General features: G+C 45.9%; 1 protein-coding gene across 2 annotated transcripts in view; it reads right to left on the bottom strand.

The window, feature by feature from the left end:
- TNR (tenascin R) overlaps positions 1 to 20665 on the bottom strand; it is a 383028-nt gene that overhangs the window by 187732 nt on the left and 174631 nt on the right. The window lies entirely within an intron of this gene.

Raw genomic sequence — 20665 nt, 5'->3', positions numbered from 1 at the left:
TCGTGAGAGTTCTATGAGATTCCACCGGAAGCCATCACCACACAATCCTGCCAAGCAAGGCTTTGATGAGGATGACAGGGGAGCAACACCTTCCCATTTTGCCTCAGGTGGCAAAATGGCCCACTCCACCTCTGGTTGTGGCCCAAGGAGAGTCCTGAAGATGAGATAGGACAGGGGGCCACATTCAGCCTCAGGAGCTGAGATTTTCCTTTACTGGTAGCTATACACTAGGCTATAGACCATTTGAAATTCATGTGCAAGCACTATGTGACTGCTGAGTAGTCTCATTACAACTACATTTCTTACTAGGAGCATTGCACCGTAAGTTAAGATATTCCAATCACTGCACTACTTAGGTTAGTAAATCACCCAGAGTTGAGAATTATGCAACATAATAATAATAAAAACAAATAACTAATAGGCACTGGGGAGGTAACAGTCTTGTTCTTGACACAGCATAGGCAAGCTCTATTTTGAGACACCAGAATGCAAGTCAGCATTTTGGCTTCCCAAGAGACACAGGAGGCGTTTGGAATTGTCTGAAATTGATGTTTCTTCAGAAAGCAGCAGCTTTATGACTTAATCAATAGAAGCGTACCAGCCATCATTTGAGCATCTCGGAGATGGATGCCTGGTTTCAGGAAACACATTTACTTAGCAATCCTGTTCAATGGCAAATAGGCCCAGTGGGCACACAAAGCAATTACTTGAAGGGCTAGGCCACTAATGGCTTTGCTTGCCAATTCCCAGGGTTTGTACCACAGAGCCAGTGTAAATTTACCTCAGCCCTGTGCAAGGTCGACTCTCAGGTCCAGCATGCCCTCTGGCCTGAAGTCCCCTTATGCCCAGAGGAACACTCAGTAGATGTGTTTTGAGGAGCGACTGTTCCTCCAGGCCAGAGGAGGTTGCTCTGATATGTTCCTTGGATTTGGAGTACATCTTCCCAGTACAGTCCCCCCATTACCCCCATGCCATAGGAGCCAATGGCTGCAATGTCAGACAGTGGCCTTTTAAAATAATGGCTAGATCCCCAGAAGTAGGCAAATTTAATCACAAGGCATCATAAGGCTGCAGAAGGCCACTGACCTCTGCAGAGACAGCTCTGCTTTGGTCGAGGGAAATGCTTCATGCTGAACCTTACAAGCTGCTCTGCCCAAAGCTGATAAGACTCTGCCTTGCTGAACCTGATGAAACCTTGTTTGTAAATGCTTCTGCAACTGGCTGCTGCTTTTCCTTATGGTCCTAGAGGCTTTGCAACTCAGATGGAGGAGTCTGGAAGGCGCTCAGATGCAGAGCCTGGCAGCAGGGGCTGTGAAGGGGGCACCAGCTGGTGAGTGTGTGTGTTGTAAAGAGATATCAAAATTCTCAGTGACTGATCTCCAGTGCATGATTATTGTTAAGTTGTGGGCGAACGTATCAGACGACACAGCGATTCTTCAAACAGCTCTTGTTTATTCAGAGGCAGAACTGAACTGAACTGAAGGGCTCAGTCAGCCTGCTTATATAGAGCTCCAGTACAACTTTAGCAACTTTCTAAAACTATCCAATCACTGAATGTCACTTTCGATCCTTCATTTGCACAACAATCTACAGTATTCCCCTGCTGGCCCAGGGTGAGAACTTCAATACATAACAATTATTTTCCTCTTACACACCCATATCAGCCCATAAACCCCTGCATGTGCCTCAGTCGCTCTAGAAGAGGAGTGAGAATGGAGAAAATGTGTCACTGGACAGTTAGAATGCAGAGGGAAGGCTTGGGATGGGCTCTGGCGCTTCTCGCTCTGCATCTTGAGATTTAATTCCTTTCCCTGGAGACTCCAAGAGGGAGGCTAAAACCAGCTGTGAGTCAAACTCCCAACCTTTGTAATCACTATTCCTTTGGATTTAACAGTTGTGCAAGAGACAGAAAATCAACAACTGAGATTTTTCTTACCTCAAAATCACCACTCTCAGCACATCAGTCCCAGCCGGCATGCATTTGGGCTGGGAGGTGGATCTGAGGACTCAGTAAATGCACTTCTTGCAATTAGACTTCCTAGAGTACCAATCTTACATAGATTGGTGGTTGCAAGAATTATATGGCGTCTTTTTTTGCAAATCTTTGCAGCTGCGCCGAGTCCCACAAAACACAAATAGCCAAATAAAGCGGGTATGTTATAAAATGTTTGATGTGTAACCTGCAAACCATGATCTATAGACTACAGAATGTTTGTTAGGGGATTAAACAGTTATCTCAAGTTGGTTCATTGCATGCATAAATGTGTACACACCTAATTTAACCACCACTCTTCATCTTGCAAAAGCAATGACCTTGCTCTGAAGCCTGCAAAAAGTTTATTGGCGAGAATGAAGCATATACATGCGCTGCATATACTGAGCCGTACATTTTACTTCACTGTAAACATTTAACAGTCCTTTAAGATGAACAGTGAGAAACACAGCCTATGCCAGAAATAAAAATGATACGCTCTACAAATGCTTGGAGTGACTACAGGCAAGGGAGGTTAAAGAGACAAATTGTGCCGGTGTAGTTTTCCCACCCCCATGACATGACAGTCTGCATCTACCAAAACTCTACCTCCTGCAAAGGTCAAGGACCCTACGCTTCATTGCATTTCATCACTCAGTGGGTGCTAGAGGGAGGATTTTGACTGTTTTGCTCTATTATGGCCATTGCCACTGGCACCACAGACAGGGAAAGGCAATTCAGAAATACTGTGAGAAATATGCAAGGACACTAATACAGTGCTTTTCCTGCTACAAGCTGAAAGCACTGCACCTCACAGTAATTCTTGCTGCAGCCATGTAGCCACTATTATGATCCCATATATATATTGCAGATGGGGGTGAGGGTTAGAAACAATGAGAAGCTTGCCTAAGGCCATTCAGAGAGTTCATGGCTAAGCTGATATTTGTCCTGGGAAATTTCCCAGATCACAGTTCAGCACTTATAACCACTGTGTCATACCAGCTCTATTAATTTTTCAGAGAGAGAGAGAGAGAGAAACAGATCTTTGTACAACTGTGAATGGGTCAGAAGCTATATGCCTGTCATACTGTATCTATGATTGAAAAAAGTATATACTGTAGCTTTCTGGGCTGGTATCATGACATTTTCCACTAAGACCTGTGCCTAGAAAGTGTGGAGTGAGCGGAAAACTTCTCAGACCCATGCTTTCTAGGCATCGGACAAGCAGATGTGTGGACGAGCCCCTGGTCCAGGCTGCTGCGCATCAATGCATCTGCCATAGCACCCTTCATCTTATTTAGGCCACTGGTCCCATCACCTCCTGGCAAATAGAAGGGGAAGAAATGGAGGCAGTGAGAGATTTTATTTTCTTGGGCTCCATGATCACTGCAGATGGTGACAGCAGTCACAAAATTAAAAGACGTCTGCTTCTTGGGAGAAAAGCAATGACAAACTTAGACAGCATCTTAAAAAGCAGAGACATCACCTTGCCAACAAAGGTCCGTATAATTAAAGCTATGGTTTTCCCAGGAGTGATGTATGGAAGTGAGAGCTGGACCATAAAGAAGGCTGATCGCCAAAGAATTGATGCTTTTGAATTATGGTGCTGGAGGAGACTCTGGAGAGTCCCATGGACTGCAAGAAGGTCAAACCAATCCATTCTTAAGGAAATCAGCCCTGAGTGCTCACTGAAAGGACAGATCCTGAAGCTGAGGCTCCAATACTTTGGCCACCTCATGAGAAGAGAAGACTCCCTGGAAAAGACCCTGAAGTTGGGAAAGATGAAGGGCCAAGGAGAAGGGGACGACAGAGGATGAGATGGTTGGATAGTGTTCTCGAAGCTGAGTTTGACCAAACTGCGGGAGGCAGTGGAAGACAGGAGTGCCTGGCGTGCTCTGGTCCATGGGGTCACGAAGAATCAGACACGACTAAATGACTAAACAACAACAACAAAATGTGTAATTACATTTATGTCCCACTTTTCCTCCAAGGAGCTCAAGGTGGCATACATGGTTCCCCCCTCCCCATTTTATCTCCACAGCAGCCCTGCAAAGGTGAGGCTGAGGGTTGTAAATTAGACTGAGAAACAGTGATTGGTCAAAAGCCACCCAGTGAACTTCATGGCTGAGGGAGGGTTTGAACCCAGGTCTCCCATGTCCTAGCTGCCAGATAAACAGAACATAGACTCATAGAACTGCAGAGCTGGAAGGGATCCTAACAAGCCAAGGGTCTTTAACCTGGCTGCTTTTATTTTGGAGAAGCAGCATGTGCTGAACCCCATGCCAGGTTTCTGCTGACAGTTGCTCCCCACCTGCCTTCATTTTGTTCCCATGGATCCTGTTTTCACCATAAGCAGCACTTTGGGGGTCAAAAAACAACAAGGAGAGAAGGATTTGCAGCAGAAAACTGGCTAGGTTCCCAATCCTTGTTGGGAACAAGTTCTGGACGGGTTCTTTCCAAAGCATCTTTTTTCTCAAAAATAAAAGCAGCCTGACTAAGCATGCTCCTTTAAAGACATAAAGCCACAAGTAGTTCAGGCGCGGTTGCCAGTAAGACGAAGATTTTAAATTGCAATAAAGCACTGGAAATTTAGAACATTAATTGTGCATTTATGGAAAAGAATGATTGCTTCAGAGCCACAGGGTTCCAAATTCTGCAGCAGACTGACACTGGATTGCTGCGTGCAACATAAAATTCTCCATACAAAGGATAGCAGAGGACAAATTGCCCTGCTAATTGAAGTCTGAAGTTTTGCTCATGCTAATTACAATGCAGGCAGAACCAGGTGACTCTGAGGATAATGATATAATATCAGTTCTTAGCACTTGTCCCTCTCCTTCTGTTTCCACAGCTCAGAACTAATTAATGTTCTTTATGCTTTTGGGGAGCTACAGAAGTTCGGCCATTAAAAATGACCTGCTGGAGTAAAAGCAGGTTGGGGTCTCATTTTCCTGTCTCACAGAAAAAAAACTAAAACAGGTTTTGTAAAATGTTTTCTTCCAACATACTGTGGTTTTTGAATATGCTGATTCCAAAGGCTTCTGTCCTGCATATTAGCAGAAAACCATTATCCAAGATCCAGTCCTTATGTAGCCAAAACAGCACAAGAGGAATCTGGCTTGGGGGAACCCAAGTCCAGAAAACCTTTTGGGCAGGGGCTAAAATGAGGAGACTCAATAGAGCGCAGGTGTGCCAGCTCCAGGGAGGCAAGCCCTTTTGGGGGGCCTTGTATTTTGGGGGTGGGGGCTGCCCCCCATGTCCAAAAACCATGGAGGTGAAGAATAGAGCTGACCATGGCACTGCTCCAGTGGCCGGCTCCTCCTCCTGTTGCTGTGGAGGGGAAGGAGAGTTGAAGCAGCCTTCCACTGGTGGTGGCACGAAGAGGAGGAGGAGCTGCCAGCCACAGGAGTTGCTCTGTGGCCACCACGGTCGACTCCACCCCAACTCCTGATGTCTTGATATCACATGAGTCATGTTGGAACATTAATGCATGCGACTTTGTCCCATCCCCCCATCCCCCCTTACAAGCTGGCACCTCTGAATACCCTCCATAAAAGAGAAGATCCATTTGGGGTGCCTAATTTTGGCCTTACACAGAGCACCATATTATGAAAGCTTACCAAAGACATGTCACTGAGCTAACATACCGTATTTATGAATCCTAGAAGGTGATCTCCTTGGGGCAGGGAACTGTTATTTTGTAAACCAATACGCACATTGATGGTTCCAAATACATACTACATATATACAAACCTACATAAACCTGCTGCTGGTTCATGGCGGAAACGTACATGGCGTTGCGCCTGGGCCAAATGCCTCATCTGTTTATTGGATGGTCTATCCACAAGCATCTTTCCAACTCAGCAGAATTCGTTGCCATCGACAGAAGAGGGGGAAACCCCATCTTAGTGACTGTGGTTTGTTAGCTGCCAGAGTGTAAAAGGCCCTGCCTGGGACTGGGAGAGGTTCAGTAAGTTCTGTCCTCTGAAAGGCCATGCAATTAATATCAAGACCTTTGTGCGAATGGCATGTCTAAGGAGTGAGTGGTCGGGCCGCCTTCGTTTGAGGAGGAAGGAAGCATTTGTTTACGCTTGGTATCTTTCTGCTGCAGGAAATTAGCATGACGTGAATCTTGCTTTTGGAAGGGATATATCTTCGGGTCCAGGCTGTAAAATAAATGTCAGGGTAGATGGCTCTGAAAAATAAAAAATAAAATACAAATGCCTGCAGAATAAATATCAACTTGGCTGAATACAGATGAAGTGCTTCCCTTGAGCAAATCCCAAAAGTGCTAAAATGACAAGGGGGGAAATGGAAAATGCTGGAGGGGGGGGAAGGCTGCTGTGTGCAGAGTTAAGGGAAAGCAGACCCAGCACTGCACAAAATGGGTGTGTTGACATAAAAGAGGTGTGTGGTGCAGCAGCTTGATTGTTTTGCTTAGACCATGGAAATTCAGGCTCATATCTGTCCCGAGCCTCAAAGCCCTGGCCATTCTCTGCTAGCCTAACCTGCCTCAAAGGGTTGTTGTGAGAAAAAAGTGGGGGCTATGCACACCCTGAGCTCCTGGAAGAGGAAGTGGGTGGGACAAAAATGATAATCTGTGCATAAAAATAAAAGCACTGTAGGACTGGTTCCCACCAGTGAGAGAAATAAGCACATTCCCAAACTGCGTCAAAAAGAAGAGTTAACTCCACGGGCTGAAGATTTTAATTCAGTTTCAGAATACCTGCTGTCATGCTCACAGTAAATAGAAGCAAAACAAAGCAGGAGCTGGCAAGGTTAAAGAGCCTCACTCCTTTTACTACCTCTTAGTTAATAGCAAAATTGCTATTATTGTGGCAACTGGGGTCTGTGAGGAAGAAGAGATTTTCTATTCAAGCTCTCTCTCTCTCTCTCTCTCTCTCTCTCTCTCTCTCTCTCTCTCTCTCGGTCTCATACCCAGAGGTTGCATTAATTTTTACTCCACAGATGCGTATGACAACCATTCCCTTATACAGAAGCAAGTAAATTCTTCTCACCATTAGGGTGAAGTCAAAGTTTTCTTTTTGGTGGTTCCAGCCATTAAGGTTGCTCCTATGGACATACCCCTCCATGCTGGGTTTCATTTCTTGATCACACTAACATGTGACAGAATTCTGTTACTACACACACACACACACAAACACAGTATTCTTCCGTCAAATCCCTGTCACAGGTTAGGTGACAGAGGCAGTCCTTTGACTTCCATGCTACCTCTTTGACAGATGTCATTTCCTAAGGGTATTAACTGCCAGAGAATGACATATAACTCTGTTGCCAAGAGGCTTCAGCCCTTATCTGCTGGGTGGAGTCTTTGAGTTGAGATGCAGAGACCTAGGCAGCTTTGATGGCACCCTCATAGGATCAGCTTGTCCCAGCATCAGCAGAAGACAGGCTGTTCCTGAGACCTTGTGTTGTTCTCTCTTGGTTCCTGTCTTCTTGGAACAAGCCCACAGGGCAAACTAACAACAAGCCAGGCTGGACCGACAGAGGGAGATGATAACGTAAGAAAAAGCAGCTTCAGGTCATGGAGCAATGCAGATCACTGGGCTACTCCTGGGCTACAAACTCCTGGGCTACAAACATGACTATCCCAAGGGCATAAAACCACAGGGCAAGACGTGACCTGAAATCTGTTGCTGTGCTCTGAAGGTAAGGCACACACCAGCCTACTTGTGTTGTGTCTCTTCTGGAAAGCTGGAACAAAGAAGCCTCCCATCCCTCAGAAGTGCAAGACTCGTTCAGAAATTGTATACTTAAATAAATAAATGCAGTATATAGACAATTAGGGATATTAGTTCCCAGCATTCTGCCTCTCTGTAACATGACAGCTGTGTCAAGCAAGGAAGTAGTGTTGAGGGAATGGAAAAAAGAAACAAGGCATTAGATACTGGCAACCCCCGATTTCTGTGGAAGTTGCATTCTGGGTCATTGCACGCTTACATAAAATTGTGTGCTACTGAAACACCACATTCTGCCCCTGCCCCCACCCCGCCCCGCCCCGCCCTTTAGTGATGCATTTTGTTATGTTTCAGGGTCACTTCTAGGTTCGGCATTGTGTGTGCGTGCGTGATTGCACACATATTGGTCACACCAAAAATGGGGGTTTCCTGGACACCCTTCTCCTTTCCCCAAAACCAATTAATGGGATGGTGAAGGAAGCACACATGTGGACAACCCTGCTTGATTTAGGGCATCACTTTGCCTGGAAAGGTTGAAGGGAGGGTATCAGATACAGTCTGCCTCCAACTTTCCAGGCCACCTGCCATCTAAATTGAGAGACTATACCACTCAGAGGCCTCAGTAAAGCCCCTGGCTGCCTTTCTGGATATCCACAGGACACATGCACCCAGATCCTCTTGTGAAGGTATTCTACAATAATAGAAGCAATGAAATTACATGGAGTTTTGCACCCCAGCTGCGCCACTTGTCCAGAGGACATGATTCTCTTTGCCTGCTTCGTCATCGGCCAAGGATTAAGGATGGGCTGCATTTGCAAAGCAATCGATCAAAATGCATTGCATACATTAGCCATAGGTCATTGCAATCAACAGAGGAGAAAGGAACATGCATCAAGGAAATGAGATGCAGCTATCATTCCAGTCTTGCTGCTGTCACAGCAACTGGAAGAAGCTTGTGGGTGAAGGCATGGTCCTACCTATTAAGAAGACACTTGAGTTCCTGGTGAAAAGGCCAAGAGCGGAGATGGAACAGTGATGTGGCAGGTGGACATTGCAATTCTGCTGCTATGGATTATTATCCCAAACCCACCTTCTGTATCAATGTATGTGGGACTAATTAAGAGGGCTAGGACAGCAGTGAGGGAGAGAAACTTGGTGACATGGAGAAAAGGCACAGGTTAAGGGGACAGATGTCAGGAAATGATTCAGCACAGAAAATACAGAAAGAGAGCAGGTGGATCAGAGAGAGCTAGGAGTTAAAGAAGCTTGATTAAATTAAGTTCTTTGTTTTATAGTACTTCTGCCTGATCGTTGGTGACAATTGGCTACACTTGAAACACCTTCTTCTTGATTAGTCTTAGTTGCTTTCCCTCAGAAAACTTTACAAGCACCTGGGTGTGTCTGTTCTTGCGCAAAGTAACCAGAAGTTTAAGGATGGGGATATGCATTTGAAAGTCATGGGCAAATCTGTATTTACATACATGCTCCCAAGTATACCCCATTTATGCCTGCGGTTCCAAATCAAGGATGTCAGAGACCCTCTGCAAAACATAAAGTAGAAAACTCCATGAATAGGCCTTCCTATAGCAAGAGTCTACATAAAATGGGAACATAAATGGGAACACTGTTGACATGAGCCAACAGTGTGACGCGGCAGCTAAAAAAGCCAATGCAATTCTGGGCTGCATCAATAGGAGTATAGCATCTAGATCAAGGGAAGTAATAGTGCCACTGTATTCTGCTCTGGTCAGACCTCACCTGGAGTACTGTGTCCAGTTCTGGGCACCACAGTTCATGAAGGACACTGACAAACTGGAACGTGTCCAGAGGAGGGCAACCAAAATGGTCAAAGGCCTGGAAACGATGCCTTATGAGGAATGGCTAAGGGAGCTGGGCATGTTTAGCCTGGAGAAGAGGAGGTTATGTTCAAATATATAAAAGGATGTTCAAATATATAAAAGGATGTCACATAAAGGAGGGAGAAAGGTTGTTTTCTGCTGCTCCAGAGAAGCAGGCGCGGAGCAATGGATCCAAACTACAAGAAAGAAGATTCCACCTAAACATTAGGAAGAACTTCCTGACAGTAAGAGCTGTTCGACAGTGGAATTTGCTGCCAAGGAGTGTGGTGGAGTCTCCTTCTTTGGAGGTCTTTAATCAGAGGCTTGACAACCATATGTCAGGAGTGCTCTGATGGTGTTTCCTGCTTGGCAGGGGGTTGGACTCGATGGCCCTTGGGGTCTCTTCCAACTCTAGGATTCTATGATTCTATAATGTAATATCTGTCCCTTTTGTGATATATAAGGAGCTATATTTATTATCTTTCACTGAGTCAGTGGACCAGTGATGTCAGACTCCGACTGACAATGTTCTCCCCATTATGGGCGCCATTGCAAGCTTTAGTAATGTCCATTACAACCTAAAGGAGGCACAGCTCAGTGGCAGAGCATGTGCCTTGCATGGAGTAGCGTAGCTAGGTGGGCGTGGGGGTGGGGGCTGCACAGGGCAGGGGGGGTCTGTAGGGCATCTCAGGGGTCTGTAAAGCAGCACAATGACTGTTTGGCATTTCGGGCACTGCAAGGGGGCACTGAAATCAGCAGATGCAGAATTTTGACAGCTCCCCCTTTTAAAAAAAGCTCAAAACTTTGATTTCCTAAATAAAAGCTCAACAACTTTGGTCCACCCCAGGGCAGGGGTTGCATGCGGAAGGTTCCAGGATCACCCTCCATTTAAATACAATCTTTCATTTCCAAGCATTCTGCTGGAGAAATAGGAGAAAATGCAGCATCTCTATGTGTCAGAAATGTTGCTAAAAATGTGCCCTGGGAAAAAGATTCTGTGACCCCTGAAATGTGTTGGGCTTACTGTACAACAAATGCTGTTTTGAAGCATGTTCGGTTGCTCCCTTTCCATTGTTTGGCCTGTGAGTGGCGCAACACCCATTTTGTAGCTGGTTTTCATCATAGGGTAGCTTTCCATGCAAACGGAAAGGAGTTTGCATGGAAATGTGCTACCACCAGCGTATTTTAATTCCATTTGTGATTATTGCTTTTTTTTCTTCTCATTTTCTTGTAATAACTAGTGGCAATAAGATATGTCCCTGAGGAATGATCACAAGGAGAAGGCAAATATTCCCCACATGCTTCAACCTAAATGATGGTCCTGCTTCCCAGGTAGAGAGAATTGCTTAGCATTGTTGATTCCTTCTCCCAAGTCATTCCTTCTCCCAAGAGATTCTGGAAATTAGATTTCTGGCAGGGGGTAAGGGCGGCCAGGGATTTGTAACAGAATTCTTAGCACCCTTACCAAACTACAATTTCCAGGATAATTTGGGCGAAGCCGGGATAGTTGAACTGCTCTGAAAGCAATGTGCATTTATGGTGCAGACATGCCCTAAAGATTGCAGTCCTGTGCACACATACTTAGGAGTAAGGCCCGCTGAACTCGGGGGAAATTACTTCCAAGTAAACGTCCAGGCAGGCTGTGTTGTCGGCTGTTCTTAGGTGAATTCCCTTCACGAAACCCCAATCCCAACATCTTGCCCCTTTGCTTTTATTGTAGTTCTACCCTAGGAAGCTCATAAATAACCCAGCTACACTCCAGCCCAATTAGGAACTATATATCTGTAGCTGGATGTTTTTTGCTGAAGGCTTTATGCTTGCTTGGTGTCCATCCCTCTCCTTAAACATTCACACAGGTTACTCATCTCCCTATACCTCTTGGCAGCCGTGTCTCTCTTGTTAATGTTTTCTATCTGTCTTGCTGCTTATTTAGCCATCTTGCATCTCTGTCACTTCCCCACATTGTGTTTATCTGCTTGTCTTCTTTTATATTCACCATCCGGCTGCATATTCCCCACCTTCCCCCAGCCTTTAGATTTTCCTATTTATATTCTCATCCCTTCCCTCTCTATCCCCCCTCCTGGACTCTCCAATCCATTTATCAATCTTGTTTACTCTCCCTGCCACCCTTTTGGCTCTCTCATTAGTGGGAATGCACATCCTTCCCTATTCTTTCTCTCTCTCTCTGCCCTTCTGCTGCCCACAGCAGCCGCACTGCCCATTAAAGGATCAGTTGTTTCTAAGCATCCTCCAGGGCTGTCGTTCTCTGCCCAACAGTACCAGGGCTGAAGACGGAGGCAGAGCTGCCCCTTCTAATCCCCGATCACCTGTGGTGCAGTGGAGGAGAATGGGAAATTAAAAGGGGAGGCACAAGGATATTGCATTGAATAGGGGTTACTGTTGCTCCAGAAGTTATGGCATTGTGGGTTTTTCTTTTCCCCTTTCAAGCTGCCAGGCTGAAAGCACGGATGATCTGAAGGAAGAACACAGGGGGGAAACTTGGGTTTGTCACTGAAAGAGACTCAAGAAGGTCCCACCCATACCATGCAGCTAAATGCTCAGTTAAAGCACATTGCTCACCCCCCCAAAAAAACCCAACAACCCCAGGCACTGTAGGTGCTGGGAACTGTAGTTCTGTGGTGGGTGAACTACAGTGCCCAGGATTCTTTAGGGTGAAGCTATGTGATTTGAATATGAGGTATGGATGTGCCTGGGAAGTCACAGTAGCCAGTCTAGGGCTCCTAGTGCTTAACTAGAGTAGATCTGTTTATAAACACAAGTTTGCCCACATTTCCTGATCACAGTTTACATAGAATAATAGAATCACAGAATTGTAGAGTTGGGAGGGACCACTAGGATGATCTAGTTCAGCTCCTGCAATGCAAGAATCTTTCACCCAATGTGGGGCTTGAAACCATGGCTCAAACTCTACCAACTGAGCCTCATGTTTAAGTACACATTTCAGTAACACACCCACATGTGTAATGCATGATGTGCCCCTGAGCAAAGTGAGGGTGGCTTCACTTATCTTCACTTATCACCTACATGGAAGTCACAATTTGTAATTTGTGTGTTGCCTTGTAAAAGGTGTAACCAAGCTGAGAAAGCACCCGTTTTCCCTCCGCCACCAGGGGAAACAGTGGCACTACACAAGGTTAAAAAAGAGAGGATATTAGCACAATGAGTGGTTTTTCATCCCACATAAAGGGCTCCTTCCTGGTCCCAAAATGGAAACTGGAGAACGTTTGACAGAGCGCTATTGGCTACCTATATTTCCACTGTCCCTTTCTCTACCTTTGCCAAGTTGCCATCCAAGTTTTATGGCCTGAGCAGTCCCTATTGCTGTATCAAGCTGGTTTCCTCCCAACTGGCAGCTGGCCAACCTCACCATCTGTACTTGACAGCCAGCAAATGGTTCCTGGCCAACTTCAGCATCAACATTTGCACTGCCCAGACTTGGAGCCTCGCCAGCCTCCCAGACGGCAGCCTATGATCCATCCCCAGCTCTGCCAGGTTTAAGGTTGGAAATTTATGGGTTCCTTTATTAACATTTATCAAGTTTACAGTGGTTAATTCTGGAGCCTTTGCCCACTTAGCAGAAAATAACCCATTAGTTTAGCTACGGTATGTGCTTTTTAGCTTCCTGCCACATCGGTGAGTCATGGTGGATTTGCCTGTCTTCTCAACTAGTTGGGAGTTGGCACCCAGGAGTTGATGGAAATCCATTCCTCTTATGCCCATGAGACAGCCTGCTAAAGATTGCAACAATTGCTCCCTGTGTACATTTATAACACAACCTCTCTGAAGTTTGGTAGATGGACACTTAGTAAGAGGTGGCTATAGGGAGAGAGCAGTTGGAGCTCATCACGATGGCTCAGTGGCTTCGTCAGCTGAAATCCTTGGAGAAACCTAATGGAACCAAGGGGTTTGTGAGTTAGAAAGGCAAATGAGAAGAGAAGCTGTGATGTCTTGAGTTAGATTTCATTGAAACCAAAGGCGATAGAAACCTGTTGCAGTCCCACACAGCTACTAAAGTAGCAGTCTTGTTTTCTTGTCCCTCCTACCTCTCTCTGACACACATATACATTCATTCACCCTACAACCCAGATTTCCCCAGGTCATTGCCCCTTTGTTTCTTCCTCCTCCAGGAGAGCCTGCTAAACTGAGCCCGATCCAGACAGCCCTGTGGGGCTCATGACAAGCTCTTTGTCATTTTGGAAGATATTGTCCTTCTTTGTAACCAGAACCTTCTTCATTCTAGAGTATAAAAAACCTCATTGGAACTCTGAGCAGACATCTGGGGACACAAGACTTACTGCCCTATCAAGGGAAGCTCAGCCTTTAAGGCAAATGGCTGATCTGCACAATCCGTATATGCCATGTAGTGGATGGAACAAAGGAGGGCATTCAATGGCCCTCCAGATGTGTCCCCTTCAGCTCTCATCATCCCTGACCACTGGCTATACTGGCTGGGACTGATGGGGGGTGGAGTCCTAGGACATCTGGAGGGCATTGTGTTGCCTACTCTAGGGACGGAGAATTGGACGTGGCTAAAAAAGAATCTAGATTAGCCCCTCTTAACAGGAAAGAGCGTTCCATGGTCTATTCGCACAATGTAAAGTGTTTGGGCATAGTCATACACACGGGTTGTTGTGGTTGTTGTTTTCTAACCATCATTACTACTGTTCCAAGCCATCACCCAGCCTTGGTACTATCAACTTGGGGGGCGCGTTGCAGATGAGAACTCATTCAGCTTTTAAAAATACTTTCTAGTGTTCTGATTAGTAACCTGCACAGGTTACTGGAGATTGGATGGCTTGATTGCCTTGCAGTACTCTCAAGAGTCTGTCGACACAGACTGTTGCTCTTTAAACAATTCTGAAATTATGGGATATATGTGTTATTAAGAGCAATGGGGATGCCCAAAGGGCAAGGCTGGTTTCCTGCACGACTCCCAGCCTGGAATCTTAGGCGTTCAGTTCATTAGGCCAGAGAAGGACAGCTTAAAGAACACACTTCTATCCCTTATGGTTACAAGTATATTTCTGAAATGATGGGGATGGGTGACCCAAGGAAAGTCTCATACTACTACTTCAGGGTGGGGGGAGGGCACATGGCATCACCTGCAGTTTGAGCAATGAAGCAATAGCGACTGCCTCAGAGCATGACTGAAGCAGCTGCCTCAGGGGGCAGAGTCTTGTGGGGTGGGCAGCTCCATGTGTTAGGATTCTTGCTCCGTGCTTGCAGTCATGGGATTGTTGTCTATCACATGACAGTGTAAGTTTTCAATCCACAGTGTGGGAAGTAACAGAGCTAAGTTAGAATGCTCCGAGTGTATTATATGTAAATAAAGTAGATTAGCCAAAATGCTGAGCTTTGAGTTTGTTATGCAAACTGCCAAAACTCTGCAGGTTCCAAAGCGTGCTAATGCCTCTTGGCATTAGTCGCTGTGATGTTCGGGCTGGAGGAAGTTTTTGAAGCTCCCAAACGATCAACCAGGAAGGAGAGAACATGCCAGTCGGGCATGTGTCTCTGCCAGGGTCCTACCTGCGAGCAGGACGATCCTAACACCATGAGTGTTCCACCCACCTCCTGCTGTCAAAGCTGTACAGGAGCAGCAGTGGTACAACCCTGGTAAGCAAGGCTTTGGAGAGAGGCGGCAGGGAGGCAGCAAAATAGGATGAGCTGCTTCTTCAGGCAGGTGTAAATACATCCCAACTGTCTAGCCTAGGTAACAGGCTCCAGACCCCCTAGACATCCACATAATATAATTTCAGTGTTTCATGAACCTGCATGGGTGGAGTGTAACTGGGACTGGGAGCTAGGTCTCAAAGAGACCTGGGTTCCTATGATGTACTATTGAAGGGGCTCTAGCCATACTCTCTGTGCTGTTCCAGGGTCCCCTTTTCTCTGTTCTGTTTCCAGCTTTCCTCTCTGCCTATTGTAAGCTAGAGTATGGCCCTAAGAGACTCTGGAGTGACCTGGAGTGCATAGCCTGCTCCCCTCAAGTATAATTATTTTAAGACCAACAAGCAAAAGACAAAACAACATGTGCAGCAGCTTAAGGAATCTTCATGAATTTGCTCACTAAACAGATGTCTGGAGAAGTTATGGATCAACACTGAAAGCGGGTGAGATTGAAAAGTTTAAGAAACGTTGTGGGCTAAAGAATTTAAAATAGAAATGCTCTGGTGTCTAATATCCATGAGACGGGGACAATTTCCTTATCTCTCTGCGTGACTGCAATCCTGTGCACATTATTTTGGAGCTCCCACCAAGTCCAAGTGAACATCCCACCAAGTCCAAGTGAACAAAAAAAAAAAAAAAAAAATGAGAGGCACAGATACAAGATGGGTGACACCTGGCTTGAGAGCAGTACATGTGAAAAGGATCTAGGAGTCTTGGTTGACCACAAACTTGACATGAGCCAAAAGTGTGACGCGGCAGCTAAAAAAGCCAATGCAATTCTGGGCTGCATCAATAGGAGTATAGCATCTAGATCAAGGGAAGTAATAGTGCCACTGTCTTCTGCTCTGGTCAGACCTCACTTGGAGTACTGTGTTCACTTCTGGGCACCACAGTTCAAGAAGGACACTGACAAACTGGAACGTGTCCAGAGGAGGGCAACCAAAATGGTCAAAGGCCTGGAAACGATGCCTTATGAGGAACGGCTAAGGGAGCTGGGCATGTTTAGCCTGGAGAAGAGGAGGTTAAGGGGTGATATGATAGCCATGTTCAAATATATAAAAGGATGTCACATAGAGGAGGAGAAAGATTGTTTTCTGCTGCTCCAGAGAAGCGGACACGGAGCAAGGGTTCCAAACTACAAGAAAGAAGATTCCACCTAAACATTAGGAAGAACTTCCTGACAGTAAGAGCTGTTCGACAGTGGAATTTGCTGCCAAGGAGTGTGGTGGAGTCTCCTTCTTTGGAGGTCTTTAAGCAGAGGCTTGACAACCATATGTCAGGAGTGCTCTGATGGTGTTTCCTGCTTGGCAGGGGGTTGGACTCGATGGCCCTTGTGGTCTCTTCCAACTCTTCTAGGATTCTATGATTCTATGCTGTGAATCACCTCCATTCGCAATCCCTCATTTATTCTCCCTTCCCTTGGTCTGCATTTGCAAGTGTCTTTTGCCCTTCCCTTCCTTTCATTTTACTAGCCCATTATTTTTGCAACGAGGACCTAACCCATGTATCTGGCAAGTTGAATGAATATTTTTACTGATGCTGATTGGCATTTGTATCTACAATCAAATAATATTTGCATAATGTATTCAATTTGCATAATTCCTTCAATTCATGGTCAACTCTCGGTCTGGCTTTCCAGTCACTCAATTTTGGTTGTTGACTTCCAGTAATCTCCCACAATTTCTGCAATTAATTCACATTTATAGACATTTAGTCTGGTTTGTTTCACTTTTCATGCTCTGCTCAAAAGATTGAAGACCATTCAGAGCAGGAGAAGAAGAGGCCCTTGTGGCGCTGGGACTGAAGGAGTCACTATTCCATTAAGGCAGTCCCCTACAACAGTGACTCCTTGCTCTGTTCCAGGCAGTGACCTCAGTCAGATGTGACCTGAGCCTGAGGAAAGGGATGCTAGGCATGAGTTTGGAATCCAGGAAGAGAAGCGAGGCAAAGTCAGGCAAGTCCAAGTTCAATCCCCAGTGAGAAAAGACAAGCAAAGCAGAGGCCAGATTCCAATATGGCAAAACAGGGAGCACCCTGGATAGCTTTGTGTGATGCTCTAGCTTGCAAGTCATACACAACCAGGCTCAAATGTTGATTCAGTGCAAGCCAGCCCAGAGCTGCAGCTCCATCTGCTTCAGTAGCTATTGACTCAGGTAGCACAGAGGAGATCTTGGCTACTTAGGGGCTCCTGGGCCTTAGTTCTCAGAATTGAGGATGGCAATACGACCTCTCCAGGCTGGTAGCGGTGCTGTCAAAATAGGCTCCTCCTGCACTGAAGTTCCTGGCATAGCAGGGACATGTGGAGCTGGTTCTGAAGGCAGATCCTTCTTTAACTATGATCCTTCCTCTGAATCTCTAGTTGTGTACCTCAAAGATGGAGAGACGGACCTTAGGCTCATGATGACACCCCTTTGGTAAAAGGTCATGAGCCACAATCATCTCGGAGATCTCATGACCCCCGAGAGCCTACTGTACCTCACAGCAGAGATACCGAACCTGAGATTTGGCAGCTTAGAACTTTCGGGTGAATCTGAATCAAACAGGTTGCACAGATCAGAGCTTTCATCCAAAATGAAAAATTCCTTGCAGCTGTACTAGCCATTTTCATGCTATGTTTGGGCATACAACTACTATGTTGGGCCCTGCATATGATTGGAGCAGCTCCTGCTGTTTCTGGGATCTTTCCTATATCCTGCTTCTCTGGCTAGATGGTTGAGAAACTGGCCCAGTGTCTTTGCTATCTTAGACTTGCTCCCTGCCATTTGCTCCCGCAGTTTGCCACTGGTCAACCTCTGCTCCCTAGTTTGCCCCCTCCTTTTGACATGCCCAGAGGTCCGGGGACTAATGGCCCATCTGCAATAAGACAAGTCCTGGAAATATTATCACTGTCATGGAATTATTAATAGAACAGGCGCTAGCCCCAGGTCAGAATCGAGCAATCCTAGCTGCACCCCAGGGGCCAAAAATTCTAATTTAGCATGCAAGATTTTCATTTTCATTTTTTAGCTTCTTTCCTGCTGCTGGGAGCTGCCAGGGCTTGAGATAGGTCTGCATGCAGCTTCCCTGTGTGGCCACCCACTGAGCTGCATGTTGCAGCCTCTGCCTGGGCCGTTTAGTACCTCAGACTGACTCTGCCTAGCCTGGGTGGCCACTGGATCCTTTGGGACACAAAGGATTAGAGGAGGACTTCCAGTACTGTTTAAGCCTTGCTTGAGTGACAAGATGCCCCTGAGCTCTGGTGCCTTCCTGCATGCTTTGGTTACCCTTCATTTCTGTCTTGCTCTTCAGTCCCGAGTTCTGGTCTGCTTCCAAGTTTGTCCTGCTTTTCTCGGTTCTGCTTCCAAGTTTGTCCTATTGTGATAACGTAGTCTTTGGTCATGACCACAGGCTTTGTCCCACAACGCCTGGTCTCCTCCACCTGGCTGATCTCAGATTGATGCCTCCGACCCAGTGCCAACCCCTGTCTTTCAAATAATACAGAAAGGTGCAAGGACTTTGAAAATATATATGTTTCAATTAATGGCTCAGGATCCCAGGTGGCCATTTAGGAAAACAGAAGACACTGAATGGGTGGGGAGCCCAGATTAGTGAATCAGTCCTGATCACATAATGAACCTGAACAACATAAGGAGGGAAAATCCGTTGGCTGCACACAAAGCATAGCCAGAATTGTCTGGGTCACAAGGAACAAATTGTCATGGTTCAGCAGGAACTCAACAGATAAACAGGGCAGAGATGGAAAGTAGGTCAGTGCTGGAATGCAGCACATACCAGGATTCAAATGCCGGCTGATCAGTGCTGAAAGATGGAAAGACAAGAGATGGATGGGAAGCGGCCCTTCAGTTTTTGGATGGTTTGTGTATATTCCATAAATCCACAAAAGCAACAGCACGAAACGTCCAGTGCAAAATTCAACTTCCTGATAAAACCGGCTTTCCTTCTTTTTAAATAGCAACTTTCTAGCCTTTATGTTTGCAAAGGTATGGTTGGAGTTATGTTGGTAATGACCAGTGAATATTGGGCGTTTAGAGGAGTTGTGGATTGGGATCGCCATGGCCAAAGCCAGTGACGCTTCACAGCCCTGGGTCTACTTTTTGACCCTCCCCATGAATAGCAGCAGAAGACAAAATAAGTTATTAAAAATACTAGCAAGTACAAAACAAATCATGCAATATAATATAAATCATACCCATTCCCTAATTTGACTTGATTAAATCATCTATAGAATCTGTATTATAAAGTTCATATCGTTCATATAGACCTGGTTTCAGGCTTTTCCTGCCTCAGTAGTTCTCTGTTACAGTCAGGGGACATCAGAAGGTCAATCTGTGGCATAGTCAGATTGAAATACCCCAAATCTCTAGGGGTATTCATTGACTGTGTGGGCACTTGAAATAACAAGGCAAATTAAGGTAATTCAGTCTTCCATGTTACTGAACCATGCCAGGGGAATGCTCAACCTCCTAAATAGCTCTGTTGCCTTGCCCCCCCCCCCAGCCACACGTGCCTTTTGTTTTATTTTATTTATTTATTTTATTATTATTATTTATTTTAAATCCATCAGACTGAGGAAATGCCCAGAGCTCAGGAGGGCAGAGGGTGGGGGTATCTGCTGCTCTGACCGGCAGACAGTTCTGACTTTTAATCACATAAAACTATTTTTCTGGTGTGCTCCACTTATGGTGATTTGGGGGAGGGTAGCCTGTCATTTGTAGGAGGGATGAATAAGTGAATGTCTGAGTGGTCCTTCTTCTCTGGGTTTTGCCTGTGAGAGGGTGGCACAACTGACAGAGTTAAACTATTGGGATGGCCTGACTCATTCCCAGTTGTTCTCCCCCCACCCCCAACAAACAATTAAAAATCACAGGGTTTATTCAATATGGTGCTAAGTTAAAGTCACTTAGTTGTACAGTTGTTCCACCAACAAAATGTTTTGCACCAGTGGAAAGTTACTGAGCAAGTGGAAGCATAAGCAGCTTGCAGGTAAAAAGTAAAGGGACCCCTGACCATTAGGTCCTGTTGCGGATGACTCTGGGGTTGCGGCGCTCATCTCGCTTTATTGGCCAAGGGAGCCAGCGTACAGCTTCCAGGTCACGTGACCGGTATGACTAAGCCACTTCTGGCGAACCAGAGCAGTGCACGGAAACGCTGTTTACCTTCCCACCAGAGCTGTACCTATTTATCTACTTGCACTTCGTGCTTTCAAACTGCTAGGTTGGCAGGAGCTGGGACCGAGCAACGGGAGATCACCCCGTCGCGGGGATTTGAACTGCTGACCTTCTGATTGGCAAGCCCTAGGCTCTGTGGTTTAGACCACAGCACCACCCACGTGTATAAAACGAGCCCCAAAATTTAACATGCTATTAACATGCCACCCACAACCAGCAAGTATCCACTGTTCAACTGTTGTGTTGGATTCCTCCATTGTGCAACATTAAATCTCACCCACCCATCACCATAAGAGCCCC

The sequence above is a fragment of the Podarcis gaigeae genome, assembly GCF_964106915.1.
Source record: "Podarcis gaigeae genome assembly, chromosome: 6".
NCBI lineage: Eukaryota > Metazoa > Chordata > Lepidosauria > Squamata > Lacertidae > Podarcis > Podarcis gaigeae.
Note: the sequence above shows the minus strand (reverse complement) of the source record. Positions and strands in the feature narration are given on the sequence as shown.